The following is a 14,843-nucleotide window of genomic DNA, read 5'->3' as shown; positions in this document are numbered from 1 at the left end:
CTTTTTTTGCTTGTGACTGCTGACTTTTTGGCAGTCAGCTCTCATTAATTCTACCTCATTTTATCACCTCATTCAATCATGTTCTGAGGTGTTTCTATAGGTGAAGAGCTATGTGGTAGAACCTCGGGTGATTTGATTTCCTGCTCAATTCTGCTAAGTTTTAGTGGCATAACTGGAGCCGAAATAATTAGAGCTGACTGTAATGCATGAAGCTTGTTGCAGACCCAAGGGGCGAGCCTCAAACAATTTTGGCCACAGATAATTGCCCTTGAACCACTGATATGTTTAGAATTGCTTCCCCTCGTTTTTAGCTACTTCAAAAGGATGCCAGTGGTATGCGCATACAATAGAAAGGTCCCACACTGTTACATTCAAAAATAAAGATAACGTGGATTTTTTAGCATTGCTGTTGCCTATGCCTATTTTATAACTAAAACCACAACTTCCAATATCAGTAAGCCAATCAGTGTGCGCGCGCGCACAAAAAAAAAAAAAACGCACTTGAACCCAGCAGTTGTTGTAGGTACAGTAGCATTGAAATTCACTAAGATCAGAGTTCTCAACTGTACTCCGAATATTTATATAATGTTAATTTTGTTATTTATGTCATGAGTATATGTGCAATTTAGATTTCCGAGGAACAGTCTCATTCGTCTACACCATGTCCGTCGTTGCGGATTCATCGCTACAAAATGGATAGACGCCAACGACTAAAAACCTTACTCCTACAGGCTACCTAAGTAAACTTCCGCCCTTACCACGTAGTGGCCAGATCGTCATCAACAAGTTTATAACAAACACTGCCTTCACACCGGAAACAGTTCGTAAATGGTTACACGCCTCACCTTCCTCCCCGATGTCCTCATTGTCAGTCAAACCTCCCAGCCGACCTCCGCCACTTGGTCTGGACATGTCCAGCCTTCAATTACCACCGTACCTTCACCGCCCTGTACCCTCAACCAGACCCAACTCTACTGGACACGTCCTTACCCGCACAAATAGCGACGTATTCTCCAAAGAGTGGTCTAGTAGGACTGGTATAAAAGCGCCATCGGTGGCTGTCAAGCTGGGACTATTTAGCAGTGGACACAATTCAGACTCCGGCCTATGACTGCCTCAACTATTGGACTTCATCGGGACATCAATGTGGACAAGTGCGTGTTGAAGTGACTGGCTTTCATTTCACTCCTTTCTTCCCTTACCACGTTCGGACCACTGGTCTTCCTGTCTTAATAAATGTTTTTTCAATCAATCACTCAGAAAACTGAAAACTGTGCGTTCCACTTTAAGGAGACCAAATGACTGCCGGGCACCACCGCTGAAATGGGATGTTTACTGATGCGAGTCCTACGACTTGCGACGTCACTAATCGGGAAAGCAGATCGGTAGGCCTTGTGATACTACTCGTTGCAGATAAATCTGACATAGGTGCTTGCCAATCTTTGGACAATACTTTGTGTAGTTTTATTGGTATAGAGCTCATTAAGAAAAAAAGCCTTGCTTACGACCCAGCTCTCACGATGCTTCTGGACTCCTTAAATCAGGTGTGGCTCTCTGGTAAACTCCCTGAATCGTGGCTTCGGGCGGATATTGTCCCCATCCCAAAGCCCGGGAAATCACCACATGAACTTCGTAACTTGCGCCCAATCGCCTTGACATCTACGCCGTGCAAGCTGTTAGAGCGGATGCTTGCCACGCGTCTTCAGTGGTGGCTTGATACTTTTCAGTGGTATCACCCGGCGCAAATCGGATTCAGGCCTCATCTTGGTACTGAGGATGGCTTGGAATACCTGTCATCTACGGTTTTGGTGGGGGGCCGTTCTCGCCATGTGAGGGCTGTGCTAGCTATGGACATTAGCAAGGCGTATGACAATGTTAGCCCGCCTGCTGAAACGTGGACTGGTTCCAGCGGCAGCAGCTCTCGCCGCGTACATGGGCCAGCCGCCGAATACGATGCCAGCCTTTTCTGCCGCAAGGGGCTGTTCCATCAGGTGACGAACAACAAGCCTCTGACAAGGCTACACGCCCGTACCTCGGGCCTTCACCAGCCTCCAGATGCCGTCCTTCATGTTCCTGACTGGGCGCCTGAGACGCAACCGCTGGTTCCAGGCTTTTGTGGACGCCGGGGCATACGACTGCTTCGTCACCACGGCCTTGACGTGTCCCTCCTACCCTGCCCTAAATCAAAGCTGCGCGTACAAGTCACTCGATCCGTGCGCTCCCAAGCCTGCTAGCAGAACTTACTGCCATTAGGGATGGACTGTAGGCGCTTGCATCGACTTTGACTACTGGGGACAAGCTGGAACTTTACACGGACTCAACGGCAGCGATGCGGGATTTGCGTCGCGTTGCGCGTTGTACAAGCCTGGCCGCACGTATTCACGAGATTATGGACACTTATCCATACCCTGTCCGCGTTTCATGGATTCGCCGGGACACGCTTCCTGCCCACACTGTGGCGTCATCGCGCCTGCCACCGAAGAGACCTCCCACGGCCACTACGACTAGTTCGAGTATCTACCCTAGAAGAACTGCTTGTGGAAAAAGAGAACCTCCGCCGCGCCACGCGTGCTTTACTTCCACCACGTGGAACTGACCTCCCCAGTGGGCTCGCTCGCTGGGAGGAGGTCTTGCTGCGGAGGCTTCGAGTTGGGGTGGCGTTATCCACAGCAGTTACTCGCGCTTGGCCTGCCCGATATCACGCCCCGTTTGCGGACACCTGCCCCTTCTGTGTGACTCCTGCGCCAGAAGCTGACGTTGAACACCTGTTGTTGACTTGTTCAGGTCTTAGAAACGCCAGAATCCAACACCTCCGAGGCACAGGGCTCCATCCTGGGAGACCCCCCGATCTTAAGCGTTGGATATGGGGACCCCAGTACCGGTCTCTTCTTGGCTTTCTGCGTGCAACTGGTGTCATGTTGTACCTATAAACCTTCCTGTTATGCCGTAGGGCAATCTATCGCATTAAAGAAAATAATACTGCACTCTGAACGATTGTCGCCCCAAAGAAAATCATATGTGACTATTTCCTGTGTAATTGAAACAACACAAAGTTTGTCGCAGCGGTTATGCTTTAGGAGTGCAGCTGATTCTGAGAGTAAATTTTAGTCACTTTGAAATAAACAGAAGATGCGCAATCAGTAGGGCTGGAGTCGCTCAAAAATTTTAATCCAAATATATGGGTGGCTTTAATCGGTTAATTGATAGATTAATCGGTCGCATTGGTTCACCAGGAAAATGACTAAACAATATTGCTAATATTCATAATAATATAATTCCAAATGAGGTACATTTCAAATGAGGTAAGCAGGTCATCATCATGGCGCTGATGCGGGCGAGACTCTTTTTATCGTGTTTTTCATTCGCGCTGCTTATTGAATGATGATCATATGCATTTGCCGTAATTGCAGGGTACACCGAGTAGTCGTGGTTTACTTACTCCATAAATAGTTTATACAATAAACAGGCGGTGGGTTTGCCCGCTCGCCGATTTTGTACCTTGTAAATTTGTATTAATAAGCCCTTCTCTTGTCTGTCTTGGCTATAAGCTCTTGGTTTTAATCACTGTCATCTCAAAGCATACTTGCATCGTTTTTTTTTTTGTTGTTGTTGTAACGTCAGGTAGGGTATTGGACATGAATTTTATCCTTGACACGCTTGCGCACAATTTCAAAACGGCCCTCTTCCCTTAGTTTGCTCACATGACTTCAACCAATCAACGATTTAAAAAATTAATCGCGTCTAAATCTTTAATCGATTAATCAGAAGGTTAATCGATCAATAGCAATTAACAGCAACGGTTACCAGTCAGTGGAACAGCGCGACGACATAACCACCCGGAACGGCCCCCCGTACTCTTTCATCGGGAGTAAGAAGATAACGTAATTGGCTCACCTGATAGATGTCAATGTAGGAACCAGCGTCTTCTTTTCTTTTTTTAGTAATGAAGAATGTTCTTTACTGCAATGCCCAAGGAGATGACTGTTTCATGGGGGTTGCTCTTGTCACCCAGCAAGTTCCTACCCTGCGTGTAACTGGTTGAAGTGGGAGGACGACAGTTTCATACTTCGCGGACTCTGCTCTTTTTGGTGCTCCGCTGCTTCACAGTGACTGGCCTTGCTTTTCTTAACAGTGAAGCTGTTTAGCAAATCGTAACTTTTTTCGGTCGGCAGTTAAAAAAGCAAGAAAATGCCGAGAGCTCGGGTGTGCGTGCCTCACGGTGAGCACCCAGCGTCCCCGTCGCATGTTTGTAAAGCCAAGCATACCAACTTACAAAGATTGGCCAAGCTTGCCCCCTTCCCCCCCCCCATAAAAAAAAAAGAAATTCCAGCGTTCGCCGTAATCGTGCCAACCCTTACTCGGACTGAGAAAGACACTTCATAGCGTACGCCCCTCCAAGGTGATGTCCAATGATTATCACTTCCAAAAAAATGGAGGGGGCTCTCAACAGGTAAAGGTCGTTGCGGCAGCGAAGAAGAAGCAAATCGACTGCAATCGTGGACTTAAACCATCGTGATTGTCGTGCAAATTGCGTACAGCTTCGCTACGCGTTAGTGTGAGCCTCCTTCATTTTTTTTTGTGCTGACGATGGCAAACAAATAAACACATTTATGTTGAGTGGAAATACAATGAGAATACAGCTCGTCAGCGATTTTTTTTTTTTTTTCACTTACGCCACAAGGAAGCTCTACCGACTTCCACTTTGCTCCTATCAAATGTTCATGCCAGAAACGGGTACCCCGAATAATGGCTCTTACGATTGCTGAACATCTTCAAACAGCCCGTGATAAAGGGCATGTCGTAGACTTCCAATGGGTACCCAGCCACAGTGGTCTAAAAGGACATGAGACAGCCGACAGACTCGTCAAACAGGGGCACGACGACGGCGACGAGCTCATCGTTCCTCTCCTCGCTGATGATACTTTAAGGAGTATCATACGGAAACTAAGTGAGCAACGGTGCGCAGAGGCGTGGTTTGATGTAGACACGAAGCGTTCATTGCTGTACGCAATAGACCCAGCCTTACAGTTCCGTTGGAATGTGGAGCTGTCACGAAATGTAGAAACCCTGCTTCACCGTATGCGACTCGGTGTGGCTTATACAAAGTCGTTTCTGTTCCGAATTCACTGTGCAAACTCACCATCCTGCGCATGCGGAGCGCCCGAGAAAGATGTTTCCCACGTGATGCTAGACTGCCCATTCTATTCACGGTAAAGGCGTGAACTTTTCAACAAACTCCCATTAGATAACTGTCGTGTGGTGTGTTTATCATCATCTTTATTGGCCTGATGCGAGGCTTCAAAATTATGTTGTTCGTGCCCTGAATGTTTTTTTTTTTTACCTCGACAGCAATAGCGACAAAGCATTACGTGACGTATTAGCTTTTTACCATGACTCAGTGAGCACCAACCCAGGAGGACATTTTGTAGACAACTATTAGTACTCACGAAATTGTTGTGCACAGTGTACTTGTGTAGCCGGGTCTGTGACCCTGTATTGGTGGAATGGAGTAGCCGGGAGCACATTCGCTTTCAACCTGTCCAATCAATAAACCAGTTAAACCACCACCACCATCCACGTAGGGCGGATGGATAGGTATATCGCCCATGAAAGGTGCATGGGTATTTCAAGTAAAGTGACCAGGCGTCCGGTTTAGGCGGGATATGTCCCGGTTTTGCTGCTGTGGTCCTGCTGCCCTGGCAGCCTGCTTGTGAGACGATGTTTTGTCCCGCCTTCGGCTCAAAGTATGAAAGACGGATATCAAGCCCTGTGTCGCGAAGGAAAAGCTGGAGGAATGGAAGAGCCAAAAGAAACCTTAAAGAAAACAGCTCACGGACGACTGGACTAAGCATGAAAAACGCAACACAGCGACAGTGTTGTGTGTTTCTTGCTTACTCGCAACGTCTGAGCTGTTTTCTTGAAGTTACAGTACACATACCAACAAGCCGTTCAGCACACCCTTTTGCGTTTGACGAGCGGTGAGTGGAAGTGCTTCAGCACTTCGAGCCTTGCAACAATATCAAGACAATTGTCGAGTACGCCATGTGTGTGTCAGACACAAACGAACCCGCGGAAAGGGCGTTTTCCTTGAAGAATAAGATGTGGACTCCAAAGAAGACTCAGCTTCATTTGAGCACTGGCAAAGCAATTCTGTTGCTTGAAGGGGCCATGCAGATAAAACACAAGTTTGGTTCATTCGAAAGATTGCTTCGTTAGAATCATACTGACACCACATTTAACGCACACTTCGCTCAAATAAGCTATATAATTAGGAAAAAAAGGGAATGGCCATGCGACCCATTAACTCATTTCCCGCAACAGAACCTATGATGTCATATGCACAGCTGTGCGATTGGCTGAGGCCTGCGAAAGCAAACCCAAATTAAGCAGGGCTTATAAGCTTGCCGAACGAGTTATTTGCGCTTAAATGTAATGCATATTCATTTTACAGCAATATGAATGGTACGGTAAACAGTGAAACTTACAAAAATACATGTAAACATAAGAGTACCGATGCACACTGCATGCTATTGGTACTGGGAGCACTAGCCACCATACCGCCGCTTTGGAGCTGTCTTGCACGACACTGGCCGATTGGCATTAGCGACGTTGTCTTACGTGACCCTGTTTGCCGAGCATACCATATGTTTCCCGAAAAGATTACTTTCTACCGCAACAAAAACAAGCCAGGAGCAAATAGGGTAAAAAAATTAGCAGTGGCTTAGCTCTGCTATGCCAGGATATACGTAGCGTGACTAGAGTGTACTAGTTCACTCTAGCGTGACGCTGAGCTAAGGCTCAGCTGGTTATTCTTAGCTTTCCTGGTTGTCTAGGATTAGCTTGATTATCATTCTTACTGCGGCATCAACGACACACACACGGTATGCGCATTACGTGAGACGTCTATATTTATCAAGCGGCTTCAGCGCAGCGTCACCAATCGCCCCAGAGCTAAGCTGGTTCCACAGGCGCACGCCGGTGTTGCTGTGGCGCACGAGCCATCGGTTCCACACCCGACCGCCCCTCGCATGATCATCAAGTTGACCGGACCGCCACGGGCGAAACTACAGTGTACTAGAATTGCAGTACACTGTAGGCGAAACGGAGGTCGGTGAAGACGCTGGGCGCGTGGGCTGTGTGAGAGACGCCGGGCAGCGAGCAACGTTTTGTGCACCGTGTGACGTCACTGCTCCTCGCGCATGCGCAGCACCGGCTCTTCAGGAGCCACACGAAACTGCTCAACCTCGGACAGTGTAGCCATTTTCTTCCTCCATGAGTGTAGCTCACGCTACAAAACGAAGCAATGGCGGACAACAGCCCGCGGCTCAGCGGCTGAGTATGGTAGCTCCATCTGGCAGGACTGCCGGTAAGCAAGGCTGCAGAGCCACGGCCACGCTGGAGGAGCGGCGAGCGCGCACTTTCATACGCCCGCCGCTCCTCCAGCCCGGCCGTGGCAGAGCCTGAATACCCGCCCTCATGACTTCATGGCAGAGTCCAGGCAGACCTCACGAAAACACGTGATTTGGCCGGAGAATCAAAATTGTAACCTAAATTGATTAATTTCTCAGACAATACGGGATCGTTTGCACCGGACAAACGCCGGTGCACTATAAAGCACGAAACCTTTCGAATAAAGCAAACTTGCATTTTGTCTGCACAGCCCCTTTAAGGTGAATCTGCACATGACGTGCGAGCGGCACTACAGCTAGATACATCAGCAAAAACGAAGAATTGTTGAGGGCAATTCATTCAAGAAAGAAGTATCAATTACTGGTCAGGAAAAAATCGGGAGGACCCGGAAGGTCGAATGGTGCAGATGTAGTATTACGAAGTGCAGTTTGTCGTGTAAGCTACGTGTCACGTTCTTTCTTACACTCCAACCCCCTTACCTTTTTGGGGTCCGAGGAATATGGTCCCTTTAGGTATATGACAACTCAAGCCCTTGCATGTGCGAACGGCCGCTGAGTCCCTTTTTACGAGACTGTATTTATGTCAGACTTTAAATGAAAGCGGTGACAGGGGGTTAAAGCCACTTGGATGCATATGCATTTATTTATTTATTTACCCCCCCCTCCCCCCCCCCCCCCACACACACACACACACACACACACACACACACACACACACACACACACACACACACACACACACACACACACACACACACACACACACACACACACACACACACACACACACACACACACACACACACACACACACACACACACACACACACACACACACACACACACACACACACACACACACACACACACACACACACACACACACACACACACACACACACACACACACACACACACACACACACACACACACACACACACACACACACACACACACACACACACACACACACACACACACACACACACACACACACACACACACACACACACACACACACACACACACACACACACACACACACACACACACACACACACACACACACACACACACACACACACACACACACACACACACACACACACACACACACACACACACACACACACACACACACACACACACACACACACACACACACACACACACACACACACACACACACACACACACACACACACACACACACACACACACACACACACACACACACACACACACACACACACACACACACACACACACACACACACACACACACACACACACACACACACACACACACACACACACACACACACACACACACACACACACACACACACACACACACACACACACACACACACACACACACACACACACACACACACACACACACACACACACACACACACACACACACACACACACACACACACACACACACACACACACACACACACACACACACACACACACACACACACACACACACACACACACACACACACACACACACACACACACACACACACACACACACACACACACACACACACACACACACACACACACACACACACACACACACACACACACACACACACACACACACACACACACACACACACACACACACACACACACACACACACACACACACACACACACACACACACACACACACACACACACACACACACACACACACACACACACACACACACACACACACACACACACACACACACACACACACACACACACACACACACACACACACACACACACACACACACACACACACACACACACACACACACACACACACACACACACACACACACACACACACACACACACACACACACACACACACACACACACACACACACACACACACACACACACACACACACACACACACACACACACACACACACACACACACACACACACACACACACACACACACACACACACACACACACACACACACACACACACACACACACACACACACACACACACACACACACACACACACACACACACACACACACACACACACACACACACACACACACACACACACACACACACACACACACACACACACACACACACACACACACACACACACACACACACACACACACACACACACACACACACACACACACACACACACACACACACACACACACACACACACACACACACACACACACACACACACACACACACACACACACACACACACACACACACACACACACACACACACACACACACACACACACACACACACACACACACACACACACACACACACACACACACACACACACACACACACACACACACGCACACGCACACGCACACGCACACGCACACGCACACGCACGCACGCACGCACGCACGCACGCACGCACGCACGCACGCACACCTTCCTAACACTCCCCCAGAATGATTTCGACAACCTTCCCGAAAAGCTTCCACAACCACGAGCACCCTGCCCAGGGACGCCGGAACCGGGGGGGCAAGGGGGGCCAGAGCCCCCCCAAGCATTTTTATGTCAGGGCTCGGCCCCCCCTACTTCCTGCCTCATTGACATTTTTTTGCGCAACTTACGGTCTCCAAGTTTCTATAAATTTGGCTCCATCACTGACGTGAGAGTAGCCAATTTTGCGTTGATAATACTCGCAAAACGTGACAGCTGCAGCCACGGATTACCGAACCGACACGCTGACACTGGTCTGCGTGGCTGCAACTTGCGCTGAGGTAAAAAAAAGCGGGAGCTGTTTTCTCGTCTCCCTAGGCCTGCAGTCTCAGACGTTTCTTGTGCGGGGTTACAATAGGTATTGTACTGACTCAGCATCGCGACGTGGAATAATTGCCACCACCACCACTACCAACAACATCATCATCATCATCATCGGCCTATTTAAGTCCACTGCAGGACGAAGGCTTCTCCCATTGACTTCCATCCGCTCCTGTCCTGCGCTGTTCGAGTCCATTCTTTGCTTCCGAACTTTCGTATTTCGTCCCTCCATCGAGTTACCGGCCTTCCCCTCCTTCTGGTCCCGTCTCTCGGTAGCCACTCAGTTACCCTGGTGGTCCACCGGTTGTCATTTCGTCTCATTACATGGCCTGCATGCCCAAGTCCATTTCTTCTTATTTTGAATTATGATATCTTCTACTCGAGCGTGTTCCCTGATCCAGGAGGCTTCGTTTCCTGTCCCTAAGTGTTACTCCTATCATTATTCGTTCCATGGCTCGTTGAGCCGACCTAAGTTTTCTTTCCAATTGTTTAGTAAGGCGCCAAGTTTCCGCCCCATATGTCAACACCGGTAGTACGCATTGGTTGTATACTATTCTTTTTAGTGATAGAGGTAGCTTAATTTTGAATATTTGGGGGTGCTTGCCGAATGCACCCCGTCCCATTCCTATCTGGGCCAGATTTCTTTCTCGTGGTTAGGGTCAGCACTGACAACCTGTCCAAGATGGATATAATCTTCTACTTCTTCTAGTATTTCGGTACCTAGGCGGAAGAGAGTGCTTCCAGCATGTTTATTTAGCATTACTTTAGACGTATTCATGTTTATCTTTAATCCGATGGCCCAGCTTTCTGACTAGGTCTTGAAGCATTTTTTACAGGTGTTCTGCAGTCTCACTGAACAAGACTATGTCGTCCGCAAACCTCAAATGGCTCAAGAATTCTCCGTTTGCCCGTAATCCCACCTCTTCCCAGTTAAGCTTCCTAAATATATTTTCCAGACATGCTGTGAACAATTTTGGTGCTCCCTTTCTGATCGTAAACTTTTCGCTTTTCGTGTGGAGGATTTTCCTGCCCGTACACCCCTTATATATGTCGTCTAGGAGTCTTATGTAAGTCTCCTCGATTCCCTGGTCTTTTAATGCTTCCAGCACTGCTGCGGTGTCTAGCGAATCGAACGCTTTTTCATAGTCTATGAATGCCATGTGAAGGGGTTTATTATACTCCGCTGATTTTTCAATTGCTTCATTGATGACATGGATGTGATCTGTCGTCCTTTTCTAAAGCCGGCTTGTTCCCTCGGTTGTTGGAAATCTAGGCTGTCGCTTATGCGGTTAACTATTACCTTGGTAAACAACCAACACACCACCGAGAGGAGGCTGATCTCCCTTCTTGTGGATAAGAACCCCCCCCCCCCCCCCCCCCCCGTAGGTGCGCTGCGCCACTGCTAATGGTGCTTTACATTACCTGCTTGTAGGGAGGCGGCGGCAGCAAAGAGACGAGTGCATTGAACCTTCGGGTCGGGTTATAACTATGCGAACTGACCCCTTCTTCTGGCGGCTTTTCTGTTTTAATCCGGTATTCAAATCCATCCACGCTCTTTCTCCGTATTTTTCCACGAACAAGCGCCCTCCCGTTCCCCAACGGCGTGTCGAGGGAAAACATGAAGTACAATGGCTAATTGTGTCTTACTTTACCTGCCAGTGGCGAGGCTGCGGTAGCGCAGACACAGGCGGCGGCAGCAGAGAGACGAGACGAGCCGTTTGAACCTTTGGGTCGCGGACTGACCCCTTCTTCTGGCGGCTTTTCTGTTTTAATCGGGTATTTAAATCCATCCGGGCTCTTTCTCTGTATTTTTCCACGAAGAAGCACTCACCGTTCCCCATCGGCGTGTTGCGGGAAACGCATGAAATACAATAGCTAATGGTGTCTTACTTTAACTGCCAGTGGCGAGGTTACGGTAGCGCAGACACAGGAGGCGGCAGCAAAGAGACGATAATTGCCTGGTGGGGTCATTCTCCCCGCGCGAGAAAGCGGCAGAGGGGCGCGCAGCTCCAAGTCAGTCTGGTCGGAAAAGGGGATTGACTCGTCACGCCGTGGCGGGGGAAGCAAGGCTTGAGAGTGAGTGGAGGAGACAAACTAGAAACGACTGCTATTGATCCTTGAGGAGTGCTACCGAGGCTGAAAGGCGACGCCGAGCTTTTTCTGTCTTATCAGTAATGCTTGTCAGTAAGTGACGGCGGCAAGCGAGGTACACCAGCTTTTGATGGGTGAAACTGAAGAGAAACCGGCGAGCAGGATTTCGTATTTGTGTTGCACCGGAAGGGGCGACGGAGCGGACAATGTTACCATGCACCAGAAGCCGAGGCGGCAGACAGACGACCATTCTTGCGATGGATGACCATAGCTCTCGAAAGTACGGAGAATTCGGCGCGTCATCGTAAAAGCCACGTGGAAGACCTTAGGTTAACGCATCCACCGGCATGTGTGGTGGTGTTGGGAAGCCAGGGGCTGACTCCTCTGTTGCGAACCATGGTAGCGTGGTTGCTGTGGACCGAGGTGGGTGTTGTGCCGGGGCAGTCATGATGGCGTGGCGAGGTTGACGGAGAAGAAGAAAACTTTATATACAATTATTTACATCTTCAAATCAGAACGGGCAGTGCGCTCCTGCGCACGCGGGATTAAATAGGGCACGTTGGGTCCCTTCCCCTTCACCCCTTTTCTCCGGTTGACGTCAGAATGCACCAATCACAGAGCATGGCACTGATGGCAGCGCCCCCACAAACAAACACACACACACACACGCCCGAGAGACCCGCTCCTCTCCTGGGCAGGAGAGCGCTAAGTTGCTCCCGCCGTGGCAATCCGCCGTGGGTCAGAGCCCCCTTTGTCCTGGCGATGTTGCACTACCACGCCTTGCATCCCTCGGTGGCAATATTCTTCGAGTGGCCTATTGAAGACACCACGCCACAAAAGGGGTGACAATAAAGCGCGGGCACGCCGCCGAGGCTTGCAGTGCAGGGCGCCAAGCAATGCCATTGTTAGCACTTGCCATTGTTAGCGGTTGGCGCCTGAGAAGCCACGAGGCCACTGAAAGGCGCATAATTCAAGTAGCTGCATAGTTCGGTGAATACGCCGGTTTGTGGGAAGTCGATGAATGAGGGTCCAAGGCAGGTTTTCGAGGAATCAATGTCGCAACAGCACCCCCGCCGCCAGACAATGCATCAGGATGACGAGCGGCTCATCGCGGCTCGGCTGGAATGATGCGGTTGGTCAGCAGGTCCATCCAGTGCTTGAGGCGGAGTTCTCCGAACTGCTGCTTTCTTCTGGTCTCCTCCGTGAGCCCACAGAAGGCACGAACACAAGGCTCCTGCAGAAATGACGAACTCGGCAGGACAACCATTGTCGAACCACACTCGATGCGGAAAGCGCCCTCTGAACACCACTCGAAATGCCAGACCATGATAAAAAAAACAAAACCAACCTGACTGCTAAAACATTACACCCCTTGAAACGATTCGAAGCGCTCATCTCGTGGCACAAGTTCAGAATCAGGCCTCAATTTCGGGTGTTGTAGAAACAACAACTACAGCAGTGCAAAAGAATCATGAATGGGCTATAGGAGCTCTATGAGGCAGATGACGCAAACAAGCGAAGAAGCCAACAGGAGCTCAAAAGGCATTCCCCTTTTTGCCCATGACCATTTGTCAAAACTATTCAGCTACAACTGCCGTAATTCGAGGCAACCGAGGCAACGCATGGCTTTTCGCCACCGTCTACCGCACAAAAGTCAAAACTACGAGACCGATACGACGGTACAGCAAAACAAAGTATGACTTTACAGGACTCTTTGAGAACATAACATTTCGCTTCACTCACGAAAATGAAACTTGTAATAAAATGAAAACCCACAGGTATACGAACACTTATCCGAAAGATAACCTACAGATAGCTAGCTCACAGAGCTGGGCTACGTCAATCAACAATAATCTGTAGCATCCTTCTTTATACTGAACCATAAAATTGCGTTGGGCTCACCATTACGCAAGACAACCAAACTGGCACGTACAAATGCCTCAATATTCAAAACTGACCATAAACACGTAGTACCAAACGCACCTACTTCCGGTGTTTATATACAAAAATCTCGTACACTAAATGGAATAAACGCGCAACTATCTACAAAAGGGCGAAATACACCCACACAGAAAGGGATTCTGAGAAGCACTTCGTTGCTCAGAAAGCACGGCTGAGACCATCAGCATTAGTGTGTAATTTTCCCTTCTTGTAGCGAACAACATAATTGTGTTGTTGGAGTGTCATGCTCAACGGAGGAGACGACCGTTCTTTGATGACACGCTGTTTAGCCAAGTTAGAAGGCAATGATCGGTTTCTACCACAAACCTGGATCCAGCAACGTAGCAAGCCAGTTTCTGTATGGCCCATACTAGGCAAAGACATTCCTTCTCGGAGGTGCTGTATGCCTCCTCTCTGTTGCTGAGCTTGCGGCTTAAATACAAAACGGGCCGTTCTCTGCCATCGGAATCCTGCTGGCAGAGCACTGCTCCCAGCCCCCGGTCACTCGCGTCGCATTGAATGACGAACTCCTTGGAAAAGTCCGGTGCCCTTAGTACGGGCCCTTTACTCA

This window comes from Haemaphysalis longicornis, unplaced genomic scaffold (genome assembly GCF_048455015.1).
Source record: "Haemaphysalis longicornis isolate Haplotype H1 unplaced genomic scaffold, Haemaphysalis longicornis Haplotype H1 scaffold_3, whole genome shotgun sequence".
NCBI classification, from domain to species: domain Eukaryota; kingdom Metazoa; phylum Arthropoda; class Arachnida; order Ixodida; family Ixodidae; genus Haemaphysalis; species Haemaphysalis longicornis.
This window is presented reverse-complemented; position numbering follows the sequence as displayed.